The 21,384-nt window shown below is 40.0% G+C and overlaps 1 pseudogene; it reads right to left on the bottom strand.

Moving 5' to 3' along the window:
• Positions 1-9,498: 9,498 nt before the first annotated feature.
• LOC118889816 overlaps positions 9,499-21,384 on the bottom strand; it is a 151,151-nt pseudogene continuing 139,265 nt past the window's right edge.

Genomic DNA, 21,384 nt, shown 5'->3' on the forward strand with positions numbered 1-21,384 from the left:
TTGTGTCATATTTTAGATTCCACATATAAGTGATATCATATGGTATTTGTCTTTCTCGGTCTGACTTACTTCACTTAGTATGATAATCTCTATGTCCGTCCATGTTGCTGCAAATGGCATGATTTCATTCTTTTTTATGGCTGAGTAATATTCCATTTTATATATGTACCACATCTTCTTTATTTATTCATCTCTCAATGCACATTTAGGTTGTTTCTGTGTCTTGTCTATTGTGAATAGTGCTTAAAAGCAGGAGGTTTTAAGAAGGCCTCCCTGCCTACCTGAGGCTGGACTCTTTGAAGGTAACCACTTTCAACATTGTTTCTTCCAAACTTCAAATAAAAATGCTTATGCTGTTTTCCATTGACTTATTCCTCTAAGCATTATCCATCAGTTTCCTGACAAGAAATGTGAACTTAGCATCTACAGCACTCCTGCCCCTATTCTTTCAATCTGCTGCCGTTTCTGTTCAATCCCATTTCATTGTTTATGTTCTGTTGTCTACACTGAGCCCAATGTACCCCCGGGGAATCACATTTCCCCTCATATAACTTTTTTTTTTTTTCATTTTTTAAATTAATTTTTATTGGAGTATAGTTGCTTTACAATGTTGTGTTAGTTTCTGCAGTACAGCAAAGTCAATCAGCTATACATATACATATATCCCCTCTTTTTTAGATTTCCTTCCCATTTAGGCCACTATAGAACACTGAGTAGAGTTCCCTGTGCTATACACTAGGTTCTCATTAGTTATCTATTTTATACATAGTAGTGTATATATGTCAATCCCAATCTCCCAATTCATCCCACCCCTCCTTCCTCCCCTGGTATCCATACATCCGTTCTCTATGTCTGTGTCTCTATTTCTGCTTGTAAATAAGATCATCTGTATCATTTTTCTAGATTCCACATATAAGTGATATTATACAATATTTGTTTTTCTCTTTCTGACTTCACTATGTATGACAGTCTCTAGGTCCATCCACATCTCTGCAAATTGCACAATTTCATTTCCCTTTATGGCTGAGTAATATTCCATTATATATATGTACCACATCTTCTTTATCCATTCTTCTGTTAATGGATATTTAGGTTGCTTCCATGTCCTGGCTATTGTAAATAGTGCTGCAATGAACACTGGGGTGCATGTATCTTTTTGAATTATGGTTTTTTGCAGATATATGCCCAGGAAAGGGATTGCTGGGTCATATGGTAGTTCTATGTTTAGTTTTTTAAGGAACTCCATACTGTTCTCCATAGTGGCTGTATCAATTTACATTCCCACCAACAGTGCAAGAGGGTTCCCTTTTCTCCACACCCTCTCCAGCATTTATTATTTGTTGATTTTTTGATGATGGCCATTCTGACTGGTGTGAGGTGATACCTCACTGTAGTTCTGATTTGCATTTCTCTAATAATTAGTGATGATGAACATCTTATGTGCCTCTTGGCCATCTGTATGTCTTCTTTGGAGAAATATCTATTTAGCTCTTCTGCCTATTTTTTTTATTGGGTTTTTGGGGTTTTTTTGATATTGAGTTGTATAGCTATTTGTGTATTTTGTATATTAACCCCTTGTCAGTTGCATTGCATCATTTGCAAATATTTTCTCCCATTCCATGGGTTGTCTTTGCATTTTGATGATGGTTTCCTTTGCTGTGCAAAAGCTTTTACGTTTGATTAGGTCCCACTTGTTTATTTTTGCTTGCAATTATTTATTTATTCATTTAGCCTTAGGAGACTGATCTAAGAAAATATTGCTACAATTTATGTCAGAGAATGTTTTGCCTATGTTTTCTTCTAGGAGTTTTATCATGTCATGTTACATTTAAGTTAAAGTATTTTTAGTTTATTTTTGTATATGGTGTTGAGAGAATATTCTAACTTCATTGATTTATGTGAGGCTATCCAGCTTTCCCAATACCACTTGCTGAAGAGACTGTCTTTTCTCCATTGTAGATTCTTGGCTCCTTTGTTGAAGATTAATTGGCCGTAGGTGTGTGGGTTTATTTCTCTAGGCTCTCTAGTCCATTCCATTGATCTATATATCTGTTTTTGTGCCAATACCATGCTGTTTTGATTACTGTAGTTTTGTAGTATTGTCTGAAGTCTGGGATGGTTATGCCTCCAGTTTTGTTCTTTTTCCTCAAGATTGCTTTGGCAATTCTGGGTCTTTTAAAAAACATTTTCTTGGAATTAATAATTGCTTATTTTTCACTTGACCGCACTGTCTGTAACTCTATCCTGAATTCATTCTGTCCTATCTGACAGGACAGTCTAATGCCCCTCCATACTATTTTCCACGCAATCACAAATTGGTGATTTATCAGTTCAGCAGTATGCTGGTGCCAGCTCCTACCAGCTGGGAAAGCTAATGGTTAAATATTCAGGAATTTTGGAAGTTTTGTAAGCCAAGGTGTTGGGAGCTTGACATCAGCATAATGGGAAATTTTACATTATAGAAATCTGCAAATGCCACGAGCCAGGGCTTGTTTGTTTGTTTGTTTTGTTTTTTCCAGAGAGCCTGTTTCCCATCACACTGCTCTGTCAGGGCTGTTCTGTTCCCTGGAGGCATCTCTTCCAGCCCCTCTTGGGTCGGCACAGCTGCCCCCCTGGCCTTCCCTCACCGCCCCCAGGAATCCCCTCCATTTCTGCCCACATCCTCCACCACTTCCTGGGTCAGATGTCTCTTTCTTTTTCATTTACTCCCTTTTTGGCTGGAATCCTCTCAGTAGCATCCCTTGCAAGGGTGTATGGGTGGTAAATTGTTTGATCCTTCTTCGGCTCTTATTCTCACTCATAATTGATTAATGGTTTGACTGGACATGAAATTCAAGGTTGAAAATAATTTTCCCTTGGAATATGGAAAGCACAGTCCCATTGCTTTCCAACTTTCCATGTTGCTATTTAGAAGTTTGAGGCCATCCTTGTTCCCAGTCTTTTGCACTGACCCCTTTTTTTTCTCTCTGGAGATGCTTACATTCTTCCTTTTATAGTTAGGGTGGTAAAGTTTCATCCTGATGTGCCTTGTGTTGGTAATTTTTCTGTACTTCTCTAAGAAACATAATGAACAGTTTCAATCTGAAAACTCATGTCGCTTCCTTTTTTAAATTAATTAATTTTTACAAAAATTTAGATTAAAAATATTTTTTTAATTGAAGTATAGTTGATCTACAATATTGTGTTAGTTTCAGATGTATAGCACAATGATATATATATATATATATATATATATATATATATATATATATATATATATATATTCCTTTTCAGATTCTTTTCCCTTATAGGTTATTACAAAATATTGAGTAGAGTTCCCTGTGCTATACAGTATGTCCTTGTTGGTTACCTATTTTATATATAGTAGTGTGTATATGTTAATCACAACCTCCCAATTTATCCCTCCTTTCATCTGTCTTTCCCCTTTGGTAACGGTAAGTCTGTTTTCTATGTCTGTGAGTCTCTTTCTGTTATGTAAATAAGTTCATTTGTATCATTTTTTTAAAAGATTCCACATATAAGCAATACCATATGATATTTGTCTTTGCCTGACTTACTTCACTTAGTGTGATAGTCTCTAGGTCCATCCATGTTGCTGAAAATTATTTCATTTTTTTTATGGCTGAGTAATATTCCATTATATATATACCACATCTTCTTTATCCATTCATCTGTCGATGGACATTTAGGTTAGATCCATGTCTTGTCTATTGTAAGTAGTGCTACAATAATCATTAGGGTGCATGTATCTTTTTGAGCTATGGTTTTCTCTGGATATATGCCCAAGAGTGAGATTGCTGGATCATATGATAGCTCTATTTTTAGTTTTTTTAAGAAATCTCCATACTGTCCTCCAGAGTAACTGCACTAATTTACAGTCCCACCAACAGTGTATGAGGGTTCTCATGTCCCTTCCTTTTGGCAAACTTTCTTGTCTTATTCTATTGATACTGAAGTTTCTTTCCACCATCTTCTCAGTTCCTGCTTTATGAAACACCTATTGGTCAGGTGTTTTACCTCTGGCATTTATACCCTAGTTTTCTTCTCTTTTCTCTCCTACTTTCATCTTTATCTTTTTAAACCTATAAATACTTTCTAGGATATTTCATTAACTTTACCTACTTATTGGACATTTTAATTTGTTATCACACTCCATTTCTAAATCCACTCTCTTGTTCTTGATTCTTACTTTTAATGATAGCTTGTTATTTTTCATAGATGGACAACATTTCTGGGGATAGTATGCCTTTCTCTCCTTATTTTGAGCTCTAGCTTTAATGTTAGAGACTTTCTCAAATGTTTGTGATTTTTTTTTTGGTACATATTTAAAAGTACAGACAGACCTCGGAGATATCATGGGTTTGCTTCAAGACCACTGCAATAAAGCAAGTATCATAATAAAGCAAGTCACATGAATTTTCTGGTTTCCCAGTGCATATAACAGTTATGTTTACACTATACTGTAGTCTATTAAGTGTGCAATTAGCATTATGTCTTTAAAAATGTACATACTTTAATTTAAAAATACTTTATTGCCAATAGTGTTAACCATCATCTGAGCCTTCAGTGAGTCATAATCTTTTTGCTGGTGGATGGTCTTGCCTTAATGTTGATGGCTGCTGACTGATCAGGGTGGTGGTGATTGCTGAAGGTTGGGTGGCTGTGGCAATTTCTTAAAATAAGACAACACTGGAGTTTGCTGCATAGATTGACTCTTCCTTTCATGAACAATTTCTCTGTAACTTGTAATGCTGTTTGATAGCATTTTACCCACAGTACAACTTCCTTCAAAATTGGAGTCAATCTTCTCAAACTCTCTCTCTGCTTTATCAACTAGGTTTACTTAATATTCTCAATCCTTTGTTGTCATTTCAATAATTTCACAGCATCTTCAACCAGAAGTAGATTCTATCTCAAGAAACCACTTTCTTTCCTCCTCCATGAAAAGCAACTCCTCATCAATTAAAGTTTCATCATGAGGCTGCAGCAATTCAGTCATATCTTCAGCCTCCACTTCTAATTCTAGTTCTCTTGCTATTTCCACCACATCTGCAGTTACTTCCTCCACTGAAGGCTTGAACCCCTCAAAGTCATCCATGAGATTTGGAATCAACTTCCTCCAAACTTCTGTTAATGTTGATATTTTGACCTCTTTCCAAGAATCACGGATATTCTTAATGGCATCAAGAATGATGAATACTTGCTAGAAGGTTTCCAATCTATTTTGCCCAGATTCACTAAGGAATCACTATCTATGGCAGCTATAGCCTTAGGAAATGTATTTCTTAAATAATAAGACTTGAAAGTTGAAATTACTTTTTGATCCATGAGCTGCAGAATGGATGTTGTGTTAGCAGGCATGAAAACAACATTCATCTCATTGTACATCTCTGCCAGAGCTCTTGGGTGACCAGGTGTATTGTCAATGAGCTGAACTATATTTAAAGGAATTTTTTTTTTCTGAGTAGTAGGTCTCAACAGTGAGCTTAAAATATTCAGTAAACCATGTTGTAAACAGACGTGCTGTCATCCAGGCTTTGTTGTTCCATTTAGAGAGCACAGGAAGAACAGCTTTACCATAATTCTTAAGGATCCTAGGATTTCTGGAATGGTAAATGAACATTGGCTTCAACTTAATGTCACCAGCTGTGTTAGCCCCTAACAAGGGTCAGCCTGTCCTTTGAAGCTTGGAAGCTAGGCATTGACTTCTCCTCTCTAGCTATGAAAGTCCTAGATGGCATCTTCTTCCAATAGAAGGCTGTTTCATCTACACTGAAAATCTGTTATTTAGTGTAACCACCTTCATGAATTATCTTAGCTTCCTCACCTCTCTCAGCCTTCATAGAATTAGGGTCTTGCTCTGGACTAGGCTTTGACTTAAGGGAATGGAGTGGCTGGTTTGTTCTTCTATCCAGACCACTAATACTTTCTCCATATAAGTGATAAGGCTGTTTGGCTTTCTTATTATTAGTGTGTTCACTAGAACAGCACTATTAATTTCGCTCAAAGAGTTTTCCTTTTCATTCACAACTTGGTTAACAGTTTGGCACAAGAGGCCTAGCTTTCAACATGCCTTCCTCACTAAGCTTAAGCATTTCAAGCTTTTGATTTAAAGTGAGAGATATGCAACTCTTCCTTTCATTTGAACACTTATAGGTCACTGTAGGGTATTAATTGGCCTAATTTCAATATTGTTGTATTGCAGGGAATAGGGAGGCCTGAGGAGAAGGAGAGAGACAAGGAAACAGCTGGTCAGTGAAGCAGTCAGAACACACACAACATTTATCAATTAAATTCGCTGTCTTATATGGGTGCAATATGAGGTCCCCCAAAACAACTACAATAGTAACATCGAAGATCACTGATCACAGATCACCATAAAAAATATAATTATTTTAAAAAGTTTGAAATACTGCAAGAATTACCAAAAGTGACAGAGATAAGTAATGAGCAAATGCTGTTGGAAAAAATGACGTCAAAGACTTGCTTGATGCAGGGTTGCCACAAACCTTCAATTTGTAAAAAATGCACTCTCTGTGAAACACAAAGAGCAAAGTGAAATAAAACGAGACCTGCCTATAAAGAGCTGAAAACCTAGTTGGAGGCAACAAGGTTCTCCTTCGGCTTCTTGAGCTGAGACCCGATAGTTTCAGAGGGACCTCCAACTCAGAGACACTGTAGGTCTTCACACCAGGGCTGTTTCATTTCCACAGAAAAGAAGCATCTAGTCTGTGGTCTGAGGGGAGTCTGTCTAGGTAACTCCTTTTCCTGGGCTCCTGCTCCATTCTCTCTCTGGTTCCTCCATGTTTTCTCTTTTTTATGTTCAGTCTCTCTCTTTATTGACTCCTCTTCCTCCTGTAAAAGTGCTCACTCCTTTGCTCCCCTCAAGCTTTTGCTTTTTTCTCTTCATTACATTACATTTTTAAAATTTTCCTTTGAGACAGACACTAAGTTTGCAAAGGTGATACAACACAATCCCTGTTCACAGCCCAGCGCAGAAGCCAGAGCCAGGCAATGATTCCAGATGGGGTGGAAACACCCGGTACGGATGGTCAACACAGGCCTCCCGAAGCAAGACTAGCTGAGGGAAAAAGGTAGAGGCAGCCTGGAGAGGAGGACATCGAGGAAAACTTTAGAGAGAGATGCTCTGTGAGTTGATTTGGGAGATTAAGGAAGCAGGGAATTTCTGAGGAGTGAGAAGAGTGTGTACAAAGTCCTTTGAAGAAAAATCTCAGCCTTTGGCCATGTCTGCCCCCATCTCTGCACTGAAATTGCTCTTGCAAATATACCAATAACTTCTAATTGTCCAAATGGATGTCTTTTTTATTTTTCGAGCCCGTATCTCCTGTCTCCCCAGATGTTGGAGTGTTTTCTGAGCCCCACTTCTAAGAGGCCTTGTCCCCCTCAGCATCCTGGAGCGTCCTGCCCCTGCCTTCCCTCCTGGTCACCCCTCTCTTTGCCAGCTTGCTTCTGAGCCTTCCCAAACTCTGTACCCTCCTCCTAGGGCTCCCATCCATGGCCAGCACTTGAGCACTCACACAAGATAACTCTACCGACGGCTTGGTGCCTCACCTGTCAGGAGGGGCATGACGTTCTGCAGGCCCCTGGGTACCCCAACCTGTCTCCTCCTGTGAAACTCTGCTCCACTGCTGGCCTCAGTCATGCAATCAGTCACCTTGACTCCCAACCTAGAAAGTTCCACACTTTCCTGGAGGCCTCTCTCTCTCTCAACTCATGGAGCAAGTCTTTAACCAAATTCCATTCATTTTACTCAGGAATGTCTCTTGAATCATCATCACTTCTCCACTTGGCACCATGGTTGATGTGGTAAATTCCTCCCTGTCGGCTGTCACCAGGACCTTCTCCACACCACCAGCAGAATTATCTTTCTGAAACACAAAATGCCGGTGCCTCTTCCCTGCCTAAAAGGGGCATGCCATAGCTCAGAGTCCAAACATTTTATTGTAACCGACCAGCCCTTCCCTATCCCCGTGACATTAGACACATGTGAAGGGTCGGGTAATCTCAGGGTTCCTCCTCCTGGGCATGTGGTGGGACTGCACAACCCACTCCCTGGGAGTCAGGTGTGACTGATCCTGTGACTGTTTTGGGTGATGGAATGTGAGGGAAAGTGGCAGTGTCAGCTCAGAAAAGCAGCCCTCAAGGGCAGCATGCAATGCATGCATCCTTCTCATGTGGTGACCACAGTGCTGTAGATGGAGGCTCTGTTAGCCTGAGAGAGACACTGAGCAGCAGAGCCCACTCCAATGAGATGGATGTTAGTACAAGTGATATACAAATCTCACTATTTTAATCCCCTGCAATCTTTGGGTTGTTGTTACTCAGTGTAGCCCAGCCTGTCCCAACAGACATGTCAAAGAAAAACCAGAGCTGGACAGTAGTTAAAGTGGTAAAATCGGATTTTACTCAAGAACTATTGCAAGAGGGGAAAGGAGACATCAGTACAGAACCAGGGACAATTCTGAATACAGCACAGACTGGTGGGAATTCACAGCCAAGAGCCTGCTGGGGTCAGAGGATGGAGTTACTAAGAGGAAACAGCAGGGTGGTGGGAGATGCTGGTTAAACTGACCTCACAGAATCCTTGCTGAAGGCAGGCCAGACGGAGCAGACATCCTCTGGGGAGGGAGTGAGGAATCTTGTCAGATATCGAGGATAACCAGGTGTCGAGGGTGGGAGATGCTGGTTAAACTGTCCGAGCAGGAATCTTACTAAAATCAGGCTCTTAGGGTCCCCTGCTCAGGGGAGGGCCTAGTTGAAGAAGAGCTCAGAGTTGCCAACTAGAGTTTGGTCAAGAGAGACTCTCGGTCAATAAGCCTTGTTCCCTGCCAGGAACGCTTGTCAGCCTTGCCCTCTTCACCTCCAGCAAAGTCCTCACTCTGAGTGTCTCATCTCCCCTTGAAGTTCCCATTGACAGCCAGGCCTCCTCATGCTCCCATGGCCCCTTGTGCACACCTCACAGGGCACTTTTCATTCTGAATTGCAATGAACTGCTTTCTGACTGTGTTCTCTTATCAGGAGTAACCCACACAAGAACACTGTTCTTTCACCATCAGCACACGAAGAACTTCCGAGTGCAAGAAGTCTCCCTCATAAACACCATCTTGAAGCCTCTGCTCAAAAGTTACTGTTCCATCCAATTTTTGCTGACCAACTACTGAAGCCTCCCTGAACTAATCCTGGAAATTTACAGTCGATCTAAAACTTGCTACCAAGTGAATTGTTTCTACTTCTAAACAAATTCAAAATATAAAAAATCTGGGTTTACATAATGGACCTATTGGCAGGAGGAAACATGATGTACATACAATTATTTTCTTCTCCAAAAGTTCATTCTGGAAGCTTTCTAGGCTACTGTGACACAGCAGCCTGACAGCTTTGTGAGGGAATGGGATATATTCACTCCTTTATGTTTCCCGGAAGCTAGCACAGTGCCCAAGGTGGAGTAGGTGCTCAGTTGACATTTCTGAACTGAATTTAGTGAGTAAGAAAAAAGTGCCTATGAAAGTAAAAGTCCTGTGTGTCGCTCCTCCAGAGAGTAAGGTTGTCTTGCAGCAGCTGCATGAGGAGCATGGAGTCCTTGTAAGAATCCTTGTTTAGAGTGTCCAGCTTGGCTATGACATCATTGAAGGTTGTTTGGCTAAGAGGAAGGCCTGTTTGGGCACATTCTGGATGGCCTAGTAGAACATGGAGAAGTTGAGGGCCAAGCCCAGCTGGATGGGGTGTGTCGGCTGCATATGCTCTTTGTTGATTTCAAAGGCTTCCTTGTAGGCCACCTCTAAAGCTTTGACTACACTATTTTTCTTCTTTCTGGAAGCCACCTCTGCCAGGTAGCGCTAGCAGTCACCCTTCATCTTCAGGTAGAAGAAGTTGCTCTTGTACTGGAAATCACTTCAGTTCTTAATGAGGAACTTGTCCAGCAGAGCCAGCATGTCATCACACACTGCACCAGCTCCTTCTTGATCTTCTTCCAGTTTTGGTTGAAAAGAATGGTGAAGAGAAGCCAGCAAGGCATTTTGAGGACACTGTCAAGGGAAAGGAAACCAATAGATATTATATATTGACTTACTACTAAGAAGAATGAAGATTTACTTCCATTAAATTGGACTACTGCCTAGGTGTCAAAATGCAATCTCCCTTTACCATGAACCTGTGTGCCTCCTGTAATCATGAACATCCCTGAAATGAATGAAAATTGGAAAGCCTCAGCAAAGAAATAGAAACTGTCAACAAAGAAATAGACGATATAAAGAAGAAGTCAATGGAAATTTTAGAGTGGAAAAGTGCAGTAACCAAAATAAAAAAACTCAGTGGATGGACTGAAGAGCAGAATGAATGGGACAGAGGAAGGAATCTGTGAACTAGAGGATAAAACAATAGAAATTACCCAAATTGAATAATAGAGAAAAAAATGACTGGAAAAATATATGAACAAAGTCTGCCTTGGGGACCTGTGGGATGATAATAAAAAATCTAACATTCATATCATCAGATTCCCAAAAGAGAGAAAACAAGGAGGCCCTGAAAGAGTACTCAAAGAAATAATGGCTGAAAACTTCCTAAATTTGGCAAGAGACAAAAACCCACAGATTCAAGAAACTGAGTGACCCTCAAACAGGATAAATCCAAATAAATCTATGCCAAGACACATCATAATTAAACATCTGAAAATTAAAGACAAAGAAAAAATTGAAAGCAGAGAGAAAAGTGACACCTTACCTAAAAAGGAAAAGCAATTCCAATGACAGTGGATTTCTCATCAGAAATCATGGAGGCCAGAGGAATTGGCAAAATATTTTTCCATTTGTGAAAGGAAATAACTATCAATAAGAATCCTCTACTCAGTGAAAATATTTGTCAGTAGTGAAGGGAAAGATATTCTCAGATGAAAGAAAACCAAGGAATCTGTTATCAGCAGACCTTACCTAAAAGAATGGCTAAAGGAAATTCTTTAAACAGAAATCAGTAAAACTGAAAACAGAAAAACAATAGACAAAATCATTGAGACAAAGAGCTGGTCCCTTGAAAAGATCAATAAAATTGACACATCTCTAGGAAGACTGACAAAGAAAAAAATTGAGGACACAAATGACCAATGTCAGGAATGAAACTGTATCAGTATAGAGGGGGAGGAGGAGGGGGAGGAGGGGAGGAAGGAAGGAAGAAAGGAGGGGAGAAGAGGGGAGGAGCGAGGGCCGGAGTGGGGAGGGGCAGAAGATGATGATGACAAATAATCCACAGCAGAAAACTGAGGGAAAATTGTGAAAAAGCACTGCCCGACCCTGATACACCTTTTAACCCCGACTGCGAGGCCCTCCTTATCTACAGCCCTGCACCGGCCCTGGGAGCCAATGCTCCCACTGTGCAGTGATGAAGGGAATAGGCAGGGGCAGTGGGGCAGCTTGGTCCAGGGCTTAGGTCCCGAGTGAGAGCCAGGACAGCCTGACCCAGAGCCGGCACTCTGTGTGCTCCAATGCTTCCTCTGCTCCCAGAGCTGAGCTGTGATTGCCAGGTTCTGGCTTCTACCTAGGGGTTCCAGTCTGCAGTGGAGAGACCACTGTGAAGTCCCATCATGGTGGAAATTGGCTCACCCACCCAGCTCAGAGGCAGAAGAAAAGGCTGGTGAGGTGGCCCCTTTAAACGTCCATGCCTGTGACCAAACTCCCAAGGCCGGCCTCCTCCAGCTCCAGCTGGTCCTGGAGTGGGTGGTACACCCTGCTCTAAGCCCAGGGTGGCCCAAGGCCTGCAGTGGTCTGTGGGATCAGGGAGGAGCAAGTTGCCACCCCCAACTTTTATTTTTATTGAGGTATACTTTTCATACGGTAAAATGCACAGATTTTATATACCCAGTTCTTTAATTTTTTATAAAGACATAACCATGTAAGCACTGTAATCAAGATACAGAACGTATCAGTCAGCCTCGTAGGTCTCCACTTGCCCACCTTTATCAGTGATCTGATTTCTGTCACTATAGATTAGTTTTGTGTGATCTTGAACTCTGGAATCCCACGGTGCTTACTGTTTGGTATCTAGCTTCTTCTCAATACAATATTTTGAGGTTTATCCATGTTGTTAATGTGTATCAGTAATTCTATTCTTGTTGCTGACTTGTGTTCCATCACATGACTCTGTCAACACATGTTTATCAGTTCTCTCACTGGTGAATATTTAGGATTTTTCCAGTTCGGAGCTATGATGGATAACCTCACTAGAAATATTCCTGTGCAACTCTTACTGTGAAAGTGTATTTTTATTTCTCTTGGGTCAATACTAAAAGTGACTCTGCTGAGTGATAGAGTGAGTGTATGTTTAAGAAAGCATCAAACTATTTTCCAAAATGGTTGTACCATTTCACACTCCCACTAGGAGTGTATAAGTTTCCAGGCTGACCCTTGCCAAATTTTGGAGTTATCAGTATTTTTAATTTTAGACATTCTAGTGGATGTGAAGTGGTGTCTTATGGTGTTTTCATTGACATTTTACTGATATGTATGATAGATCACTTATTTATATCTTCACTGGTCATTCGTTTAGTCTCTTCTGTAAAGTGTTTATTCAAGTCTTTCAGTCAATTTTCAAAAAAGAAATTAAGTTCTTTATCATTGAGCTATAATAGTTCTTTATATATTCTGGATATAAGTTCTTTGTCAAATATGTATTGTAAATATTTTATCTCCATTTGTGTCATGTCTTTTCATTTTCTCAAAAGTATCATTTGATGAGCACCTTTTTTTTATACCATAAACCCATTTATTTGCACTATTTAATAATAATAGGGGTATTTTTTGATGTTTTTTTTTTATTTTTATTTTTTCTTATTAGTCATCCATTTTATACACATCAGTGTATACACGTCAATCCCAATCTCCCAATTCATCATACCACCACTCCCACCCTCTGCCACTTTCTCCCCTTGGTGTCCATACGTTTTTTCTCTACTTTGATTTCTGCTCTGCAAACTGGTTCATCTGTACCATTTTCTAGGTTCCACATATATGCATTAATATACAATATTTGTTTTTCTCTTTCTGACTTACTTCACTCTGTATGACAGTCTCCAGATGCATCCACATCTACAAATGACCAAATTTCATTCCTTTTTATGGCTGAGTAATATTCCATTGTATATATGTACCACAACTTCTTTATCCATTCATCTGTCGATGGGCATTTAGGTTGCTTCCATGACCTAGCTATTGTAAATAGTGCTGCAATGAACATTGGGGTGCATGTGTCTTTTTGAATTATGGTTTTCTCTGGGTATATGCCCAGTAGTGGGAGTGCTGGTTCATATGGTAATTCTATTTTTAGTTCTTGAAGGACCCTCCATACTGTTCTCCATAGTGGCTGTATCAATTAACATTCCCACCAACAGTGAAAGAGGGTTCCCTTTTCTCCACACCCTCTCTAGCATTTGTTGTTTGCAGATTTTCTGATGATACCCATTCTAACTGGTATGAGGTGATACCTCATTGTAGTTTTGATTTGCATTTATCTAATAATTAGTGATGTTGAGCAGCTTTTCATGTGCTTCTTGGCCATCTGTATGTCTTCTTTGGAGAAATGTCTATTTAGGTCTTCTGTCCATTTTTAGATTGGGTTGTTTGTTTTTTTAATATTGAGCTGCATGAGCTGTTTATATATTTTGGAGATTAATCCTTTCTCCGTTGATTCATTTGCAAATATTTTCTCCCATTCTTAGGGTTGTCTCTTCATCTTGTTTATGGTTTCCTTTGTTGTGCAAAAGCTTTGAAGTTTCATTAGGTCTCATTTGTTTATTTTTGTTTTTATTTCCATTACTCTAGGAGGTGGATCAAAAAATATCTTGCTGTGATTTATGTCAAAGAGTGCTCTCCCTATGTTTTCCTCTAAGAGTTTTATAGTGCCCAGCCTTACATTTAGGTCTCTAATCCATTTTGAGTTTATTTTTGTGTATGGTGTTAGGGAGTGTTCTAATTTCATTCTTTTACATGTAGCTGTCCAGTTTTCCCAGCACCACTTATTGAAGAGACTGTCTTTTCTTCATTGTATATCCTTGCCTCCTTTGTCATAGATTAATTGACCATAGGTGCATGGGTTTATCTCTGGGCTTTCTATCCTGTTTCATTGATCTATATTTCTGTTTTTGTGCCAGTACCATACTGTCTTGATTACTGTAGCTTTGTAGTATAGTCTGAAGTCAGGGAGTCTGATTCCTCCAGCTCTGTTTTTTTCCCTCAAGAGTGCTTTGGCTATTTGGGGTCTTTTGTGTCTCCATACACATTTTAAGATTTTTTTTGTTCTAGTTCTGTAAAAAATGCCATTGGTAAATTGATAGGGATTGCATTGAATCTGTAGATTGCTTTGGGTAGTATAGTCATTTTCACAATATTGATTCTTCCAATCCAAGAACATGGTATATCCCTCCATCTGTTGGGTATCATCTTTAATTTCTTTAATCAGTGTCTTATAGTTGTCTGCATACAGGTCTTTTGTCTCCCTAGGTAGCTTTATTCCTAGGTATTTTATTCCTTTTGTTGCAATGGTAAATGGGAGTGTTTCCTTAATTTCTCTTTCAGATTTTTCATCATTAGTATATAGGAATGCAAGAGATTTCTGTGCATTAATTTTGTATCCTGCAACTTTACCAAATTCATTGATTTCCTCTAGTAGTTTTCTGGTGGCATCTTTAGGATTCTCTATGTATAGTATCATGTCATCTGCAAACAGTGACAGTTTTACTTCTTGTATTCCAATTTGTATTCCTTTTATTTCTTTTTCTTCTCTGATTGCCATGGCTAGGACTTCCAAAACTATGTTGAATAATAGTGGTGAGAGTGAATATCCTTGTCTTGCTCCTGATCTTAGAGGAAAAGCTTTCAGTTTTTCACCATTGACAAAGATGTTTGCTGTGGGTTTGTCATATATGGCCTTTATTATGTTGAGGTAGGTTCCCTCTATGCCCACTTTCTGGAGAGTTTTTATCATAAATGGGTGTTGAATTTTGGCAAAAGCTTTTTCTGCATCTATTGAGATGATCATATGGTTTTTCTTCTTCAATTTGTTAATATGGTGTATCACATTGATTGATTTGCGTATATTGAAGAATCCTTGCATCTCTGGGATAAATCCCACTTGATCATGGTGTATGATCCTTTTAATGTGTTGTTGGATTCTGTTTGCTAGTATTTTGTTGAGGATTTTTGCATCTATATTCATCAGTGATATTGGTCTGTAATTTTCCTTTTTGTAGTATCTTTGTCTGGTTTTGGTATCAGGGTGATGGTGACCTCATAGAATGAGTTTTGCAGTTTTTTGGAAGAGTTTGAGAAGGATGGGTGTTAGCCCTTCTCTAAATGTTTGACAGAATTCACCTGTGAAGCCATCTGGTCCTGGACTTCTGTTTGTTTGAAGATTTTTAATTACAGTTTCAATTTCATTACTTGTGATTGGTCTGTTCATATTTTCTACTTCTTCCTGGTTCAGTCTTGGAAGGTTATATCTTTCTACGAATTTGTCCATTTCTTCCAGGTTGTCCATTTTATTGGCATATAGTTGCTTGTAGTAGTCTCTTGGGATGTTTTGTATTTCTGCCATGTCTGTTGTAACTTCTCCTTTTTCATTCTAATTTTATTGATTTGAGTCCTCTCCCTCTTTTTCTTGATGAGTCTGGCTAATGGTTTATCAATTTTGTTTATGTTCTCAAAGAACCAGCTTTTAGTTTTATTGATCTTTGCTATTATTTTCTTTGTTTCTATTTCATTTATTTCTTCTCTGATCTTTATGATTTCTTTCCTTCTGCTAACTTTGGGTTTTGTTTGTTCTTCTTTCTCGAGTTCCTTCAGGTGTAAGGTTAGATTATTTATTTGAGATTTTTCTTGTTTCTTGAAGTAGGCTTGTATAGCTATAAACTTCCCTCTTAGAACTGCTTTTGCTGCATCCCATAGGTTTTGGATCGTCGTGTTTTCATTGTCATTTGTCTCTAGGTATTTTCGGATTTCCTCTTTGATTTCTTCATTGATCTCTTGGTTATTTAGTAACGTATTGTTTAGCCTCCATGTGCTTGTGTTTTTTACGTTTTTTCCCCTGTAATTGATTTCTAATCTCATAGCGTTATGGTCAGAAAAGATGCTTGATATGATTTCAATTTTCTTAAATTTACTGAGGCTTGATTTGTTGCCCAGGATGTGATCTATCCTGGAAAATGTTCCATGTGCACTTTAGAAGAAAGTGTAATCTGCTGTGTTTGAATGGAATGTCCTATAAATATCAATTAAATCTATCTGATCTATTGTGTCATTTAAATCTTGTTTCCTTATTAATTTTCTGTTTGGATTATCAGTCCATTGGTGTAAGTGAGGTGTTAAAGTCCTCCACTATTATTGTGTTACTGTCGATTTCCTCATTTAGAGCTGTTACCAGTTGCCTTATGTATTGATGTGTTCCTATGTTAGGTGCATATATATTTATAATTGTTATATCTTCTTCTTGGATTGATCCCTTGATCATTATGTAGTGTCCTTCCTTGTCTCTTGTTACATTCTTTATTTTAATGTCTATTTTATCTGATATGATTATTGTTACTCCAGCTTTCTTTTGATTTCCATTTCCATGGAGTATATTTTTCCATCCCCTCATTTTCAGTCTGTATGTGTCCCTAGGTCTGAAGTGGGTCTCTTGTAGACAACATATATATGGGTCTTGTTCTTGTTCCATTCAACAAGCCTGTGTCTTTGGTTGGAGTATTTAATCCATTCAGGTTTAAGGTAATTATCGATATGTATGTTCCTATGACCATTTTCTTAATTGTTTTGTGCTTGTTTTTGTAGGTCCTTTTCTTCTCTTGTGTTTCCCACTTAGAGAAGTTCCTTTAGCATTTGTTGTAGAGCTGGTTTGGTGGTGCTGAATTCTCTTAGCTTTTAGATGAGCTAATGACATACATATATTTCCAGCAAGACAGAAGCCATTTGGCATCATATCTACCACAAAATCACTGGCCTAACACAAGAAACATTAGGATTATGTAGACCAGTGCCTTAATTTTACAGATGTCAAAAATCCAGAAATGGCAAAAGTAAAACCATGAAATCAATAGATAGTATTTACTAAGAGTTTATTGTGCTTATAAAAACAGTTCACTGGGAGCTTCCAAATTCAAACTGATATGAAGCTCAGGGCCATGAAGTTACAGGTTGGCTTATAAAGTAAAAATGAGGATTGTTTATTACAATGGGGGTTTCCAGATAGCAGGAGATTGGTTAAAAGTGATTATCTCATACCATTTTTAGGAAGATGACAAGTTTCTTTTAAAATTCTCAGAGCCATTTACCAGAAATAACCTAATTAAGATTTTTGCTTTTGTTCATGAAATATCTAGATTTAGTTTTACTTACATGGCTTAAATGACTTTGTCTGCTCAGAGAATTCTCAAGTCTGCTCTCCATTTTGTATTTAATTTTAACATAAAGGAGAGATTAAAGTTCAGAGAGGTTAAGTGCCTTGTCTGAAGTCACACAGCTTTGCAAATGGTGGAGTCAGGTCTAGACTCAAGAGTTTGGACTCCTGGTTTACTCTGAAAAAAAAAAAGAAGGGTGGAAAATAAGAAAACAGAGAAAGAGACAAAAAACCATAAAGCTACATAGTATATGATGAATGGCTAGAAAACTGGGGGGTCAAATAATCTGGAAAAATATGTGTAAAATGAAGTTACCTGAAATGTTCCCTCAGAAGACTTACCACATATAACTGCAGAAATCCATGGGCAAATTCTGAGCAGTCCTGTTCCTGAGCCTGTAAATTGAGCTTTTATTCATATGCTGCATTTATCTTCTGAGGCCTTGCAACGTTTGTCACCTGTGACATTTCTCTAGACTGTACATGCCATGACCCCACATTGCCTGTGACCCCACTGGGCCCTACTCAAGAGCAATCTTGGGCATTTCAGCGATGCATTATGAGAAGGTCTACCCAGTGAAATGTTGAATCATGTCCAAGAGAAAGGGGAGGCTCTCTTCAAGGGCTGGCTTCATTTTGGAACCCACGTGTGCCTGGATCTAGTTCCTGAGAGTGCCAGGCATGAACTAGAAAAACATGTGCTGATGGCAGCTGCACTGCCACTATCGTGGACAGCAGAGCCTATCTGTGGGTTATACAGACACACTTCATGTAGCCCTTCAGTCCTTAGGAAACAAAATCATGTGGGAAAGCTTAATGGCAGAGCACAGAGAAGAGGGGTTTAAGTACTCCTTCATAAAAGTTCCATAGTACCCTCAAGACAATGGTATTAGGAAGTGTGGCCTTTGGGAGGTGACTAGGTCATCAGGGTGGAACCCTCATGAATAGGATTAGTGGCCCTATAAGAAGAGATACCAGAGAGCTTGCTCTGCTCTCTGCCCCCCTCCCTGTCCCACCACCATATGAGGACAGTGTAAAAAGGTAGCTGTCTGCAAGCCAGAAAGAGAGCTCTCATCAGGAACTTTCCATGCTGATACCTTGATCTTGGACTTCTAGACTACAAAACTGTGAGGAATAAATTTTTATTGTTTAAACCACCAAGATTATGGCATTTTGTTTTGGAAGCCCAAGCAGACTAAGATACTAGGTCATATCAAATTGGCTTCCAATTTATATCAATACATCCACCAGAAGAATCCATACTTTTTTTAAGAGATATTTTTCAGCGAAAAATATGGTCTTTTTGATAGTGTTCCCATTTTCCCATTTTGATTGGCAGTTTTTCTGGTCTGGGGTAGTGGGTCTTCCCTCCCTCACCTGATCCCCTGACAAGGCCTGGAGGACCCCTTGCCTGGTTCTCTCTGGGGTAGCCTCCAGGGAAATCACTGCCAAACCCTGCTGGTCATGACTGACACTTGTTTTATTTGTCTCAGGGGCTCTCACACGATGCCTTTACGAACCCAATAAAAGCAACAATTCCTGTTGCTGGGAAAACACACATATGCACACAGCTTTCATTTAATTTCACGAGATCCACAGCCTTCCCAGCCCTACCCCAACTGAATAAGCTGTATTGAGTCTCGAGGAGAAGCCTGTGTGAGCATTTGGCCCTGACTAAAGCTGGGGCTACATTGCAAAGTAAATGATGAATAATAAGTTCTTATGCACTTTTAACAGAGAAGAAATGATGGCAAGATGCAGAGTGGCAGTAGGTTTCAACAGCAGAGCAATCTTTGAAGTATGTTCACTTATTCCATAAAAAGTTACTTCCTAGCTCCATGAACCAGGCACTGTGCCTGGATACAGAGCAGGCTGTGATCAACACAGAAATGGAAGCAAGTGTGTTTCTTTAAGGAGGAGGGCACCAGGAACGCAGCTCCTGGAGGTTCCATCTGCATTGTCTGGCAGTGGGAGAGGTTTTGAGAATAGTGAAGGGTCCTTGCAAGCTAACAAGTTAGCCTGCCACTGTTCATAGAAGCTGAAAGATGACTTCTAGGTCAGAGAAAAAGGACCTCATCACTCATGGCAACTGTTCCCTTTGTCCTCAAAGTCCCATGGGGGTGATGTGATAGGCCCAGGAGGATGCTGCCCACATGGTGGGTCTATATCAGCTGAGGAACTCTGAGCTTAGGAACCTCCCAATCTTATAAGGGGGTTGCTAACAAACTTGCTCAAATTGCATCATTATCCTCTCTTGGTCAGGAAATGAATCTACCCTCTGCCCCAAAGGGAGACACTATCTCTATCTCCCAAAGCTGTTTGTTATACAGACATCTTTGGAGTGATAGCTCAGAACAAAAGGTGATGTAAGATGTGCAGAAATACATGAAAAATTATCTCCTATCAAAAGGGGATGGCATTATGGTTCCCGGATGTAGACAAGGAAACTAGAGTGCAGAGAAGTTAAGCTCTTACACGGGAACACACATTGATGGGCCCTGGACTTGAAGTGGGCCATGAGCCTCCAGAATACAGAGTCTGCCCATTCTAACAGTAAGACTGGGCTGGTTTGGAGTTAAGGGTGGAGGATTTCCCTGGGAGGAGTGGGGTGGTGGGGAGAGAAGGTACTGAGGCAGACAGAGCATGTTCTTAACCATTGCATTAGGAAGTAGGTGGGGTGGTGAGCTGCAGCCGGGACAGTGGGGACAGGGAGATGGGGGGAGGGCAATGGTGGAGGCAGGCGGGAAGCTGGGCCAGCATAACATGTAGAGGGCTAGACTTGATCTCCTGCACAAAGAGCAGGCAGGGAAAGCTGTGCATACACAGCCCTTCACAAGCAGGTGTTCCATGACAGCCATCTGGATCCTATTCCATCTCAGGAAGGTAAAGGTGGAAAATAAGAGAGGTCAACTTTTTAAAAAAGGTGTTATATTTCAGATCACCTTTGAGATATAGGCAAGGAAACACATCTCCTGTCCTGCATCTCTAGTACACAGAGATGAAGGGATCTGAGAGAAACTTCCAGAAACTAGAAGGAACTCTACTAACTACACAGTATCCCAGAGGGGAGGGGCAACTCATTTGACATCAATTGTCTGCTGCAGATGATGGGCACGACTTCTCCTGAGTACCACACTGGTTGAATTAAAGTGATGAATAAACAAGTAAGTCCCCATACAACATTATTGAAATTGAGGACAGTGAAATCCAGACACTTTTTTTCTAGTGTGGGAAACACAGAGAGAACTTCACAGGAATAAACCCACAAAAGCAGTGGGTTGAGACAAATTCTTGGCTGCAGGCTCAGAAGGTCTCTTTGCTTCCTTCTTTGTCTCTCTTTCTCAGGACCACTGGCCAGTGCAGCCTCAGAGGACTGGGTGACAGGACGAGCTAGGTCCCTGGAGGGGAGACTTGACTAGTGGGTAATGGAGAGGGTGAAGCTCAGGACAGTTCTCCAAAAGCCCCCCCCTTGCCATGGGTCCATCTCAATGCTTCAAGAGTAGGTCCACTGGCCGAATGGAAGAGGCGCTGAGAACTATAGTGTCTTCATGGTGAAGTGTGGACAGCATGTGGCATCTTCCTTGCTTTACCATCCATAACTTTCCATATGATCATTGCACTCTGGTCCTGGTTTGCAGATCTATTTTCTCTAGGACTTGCATTTGATTGGAAGGAAAAAGCAGGGATGGATAAACATCTCTGTATTCCTTCTTGGGCTGGTGTAGATGAACACATGTGTATCAAGAAAAAGACATTACTCCCGGCTCTCTGGCCTTTTCTGGGTGGGCCTTCTCTCTTCTCTGAAGACCCTTCTTCTCTCCCCAACACCAACAGTCTCGGAAGTCTGCGGCTCTCTTCTCCCTTTGCAAACAACCTCCTAGGAAACATCTTCACTTGAGTCATGAATACTTTGCTGTGGGTACTAGCAGATCTGTGACCTCTCAGAGGTGTTTTCCATTGAAAACCTTATTGCTGATGATGAACTGTGTT

This window comes from Balaenoptera musculus, chromosome 2 (genome assembly GCF_009873245.2).
Source record: "Balaenoptera musculus isolate JJ_BM4_2016_0621 chromosome 2, mBalMus1.pri.v3, whole genome shotgun sequence".
Taxonomy (NCBI): domain Eukaryota; kingdom Metazoa; phylum Chordata; class Mammalia; order Artiodactyla; family Balaenopteridae; genus Balaenoptera; species Balaenoptera musculus.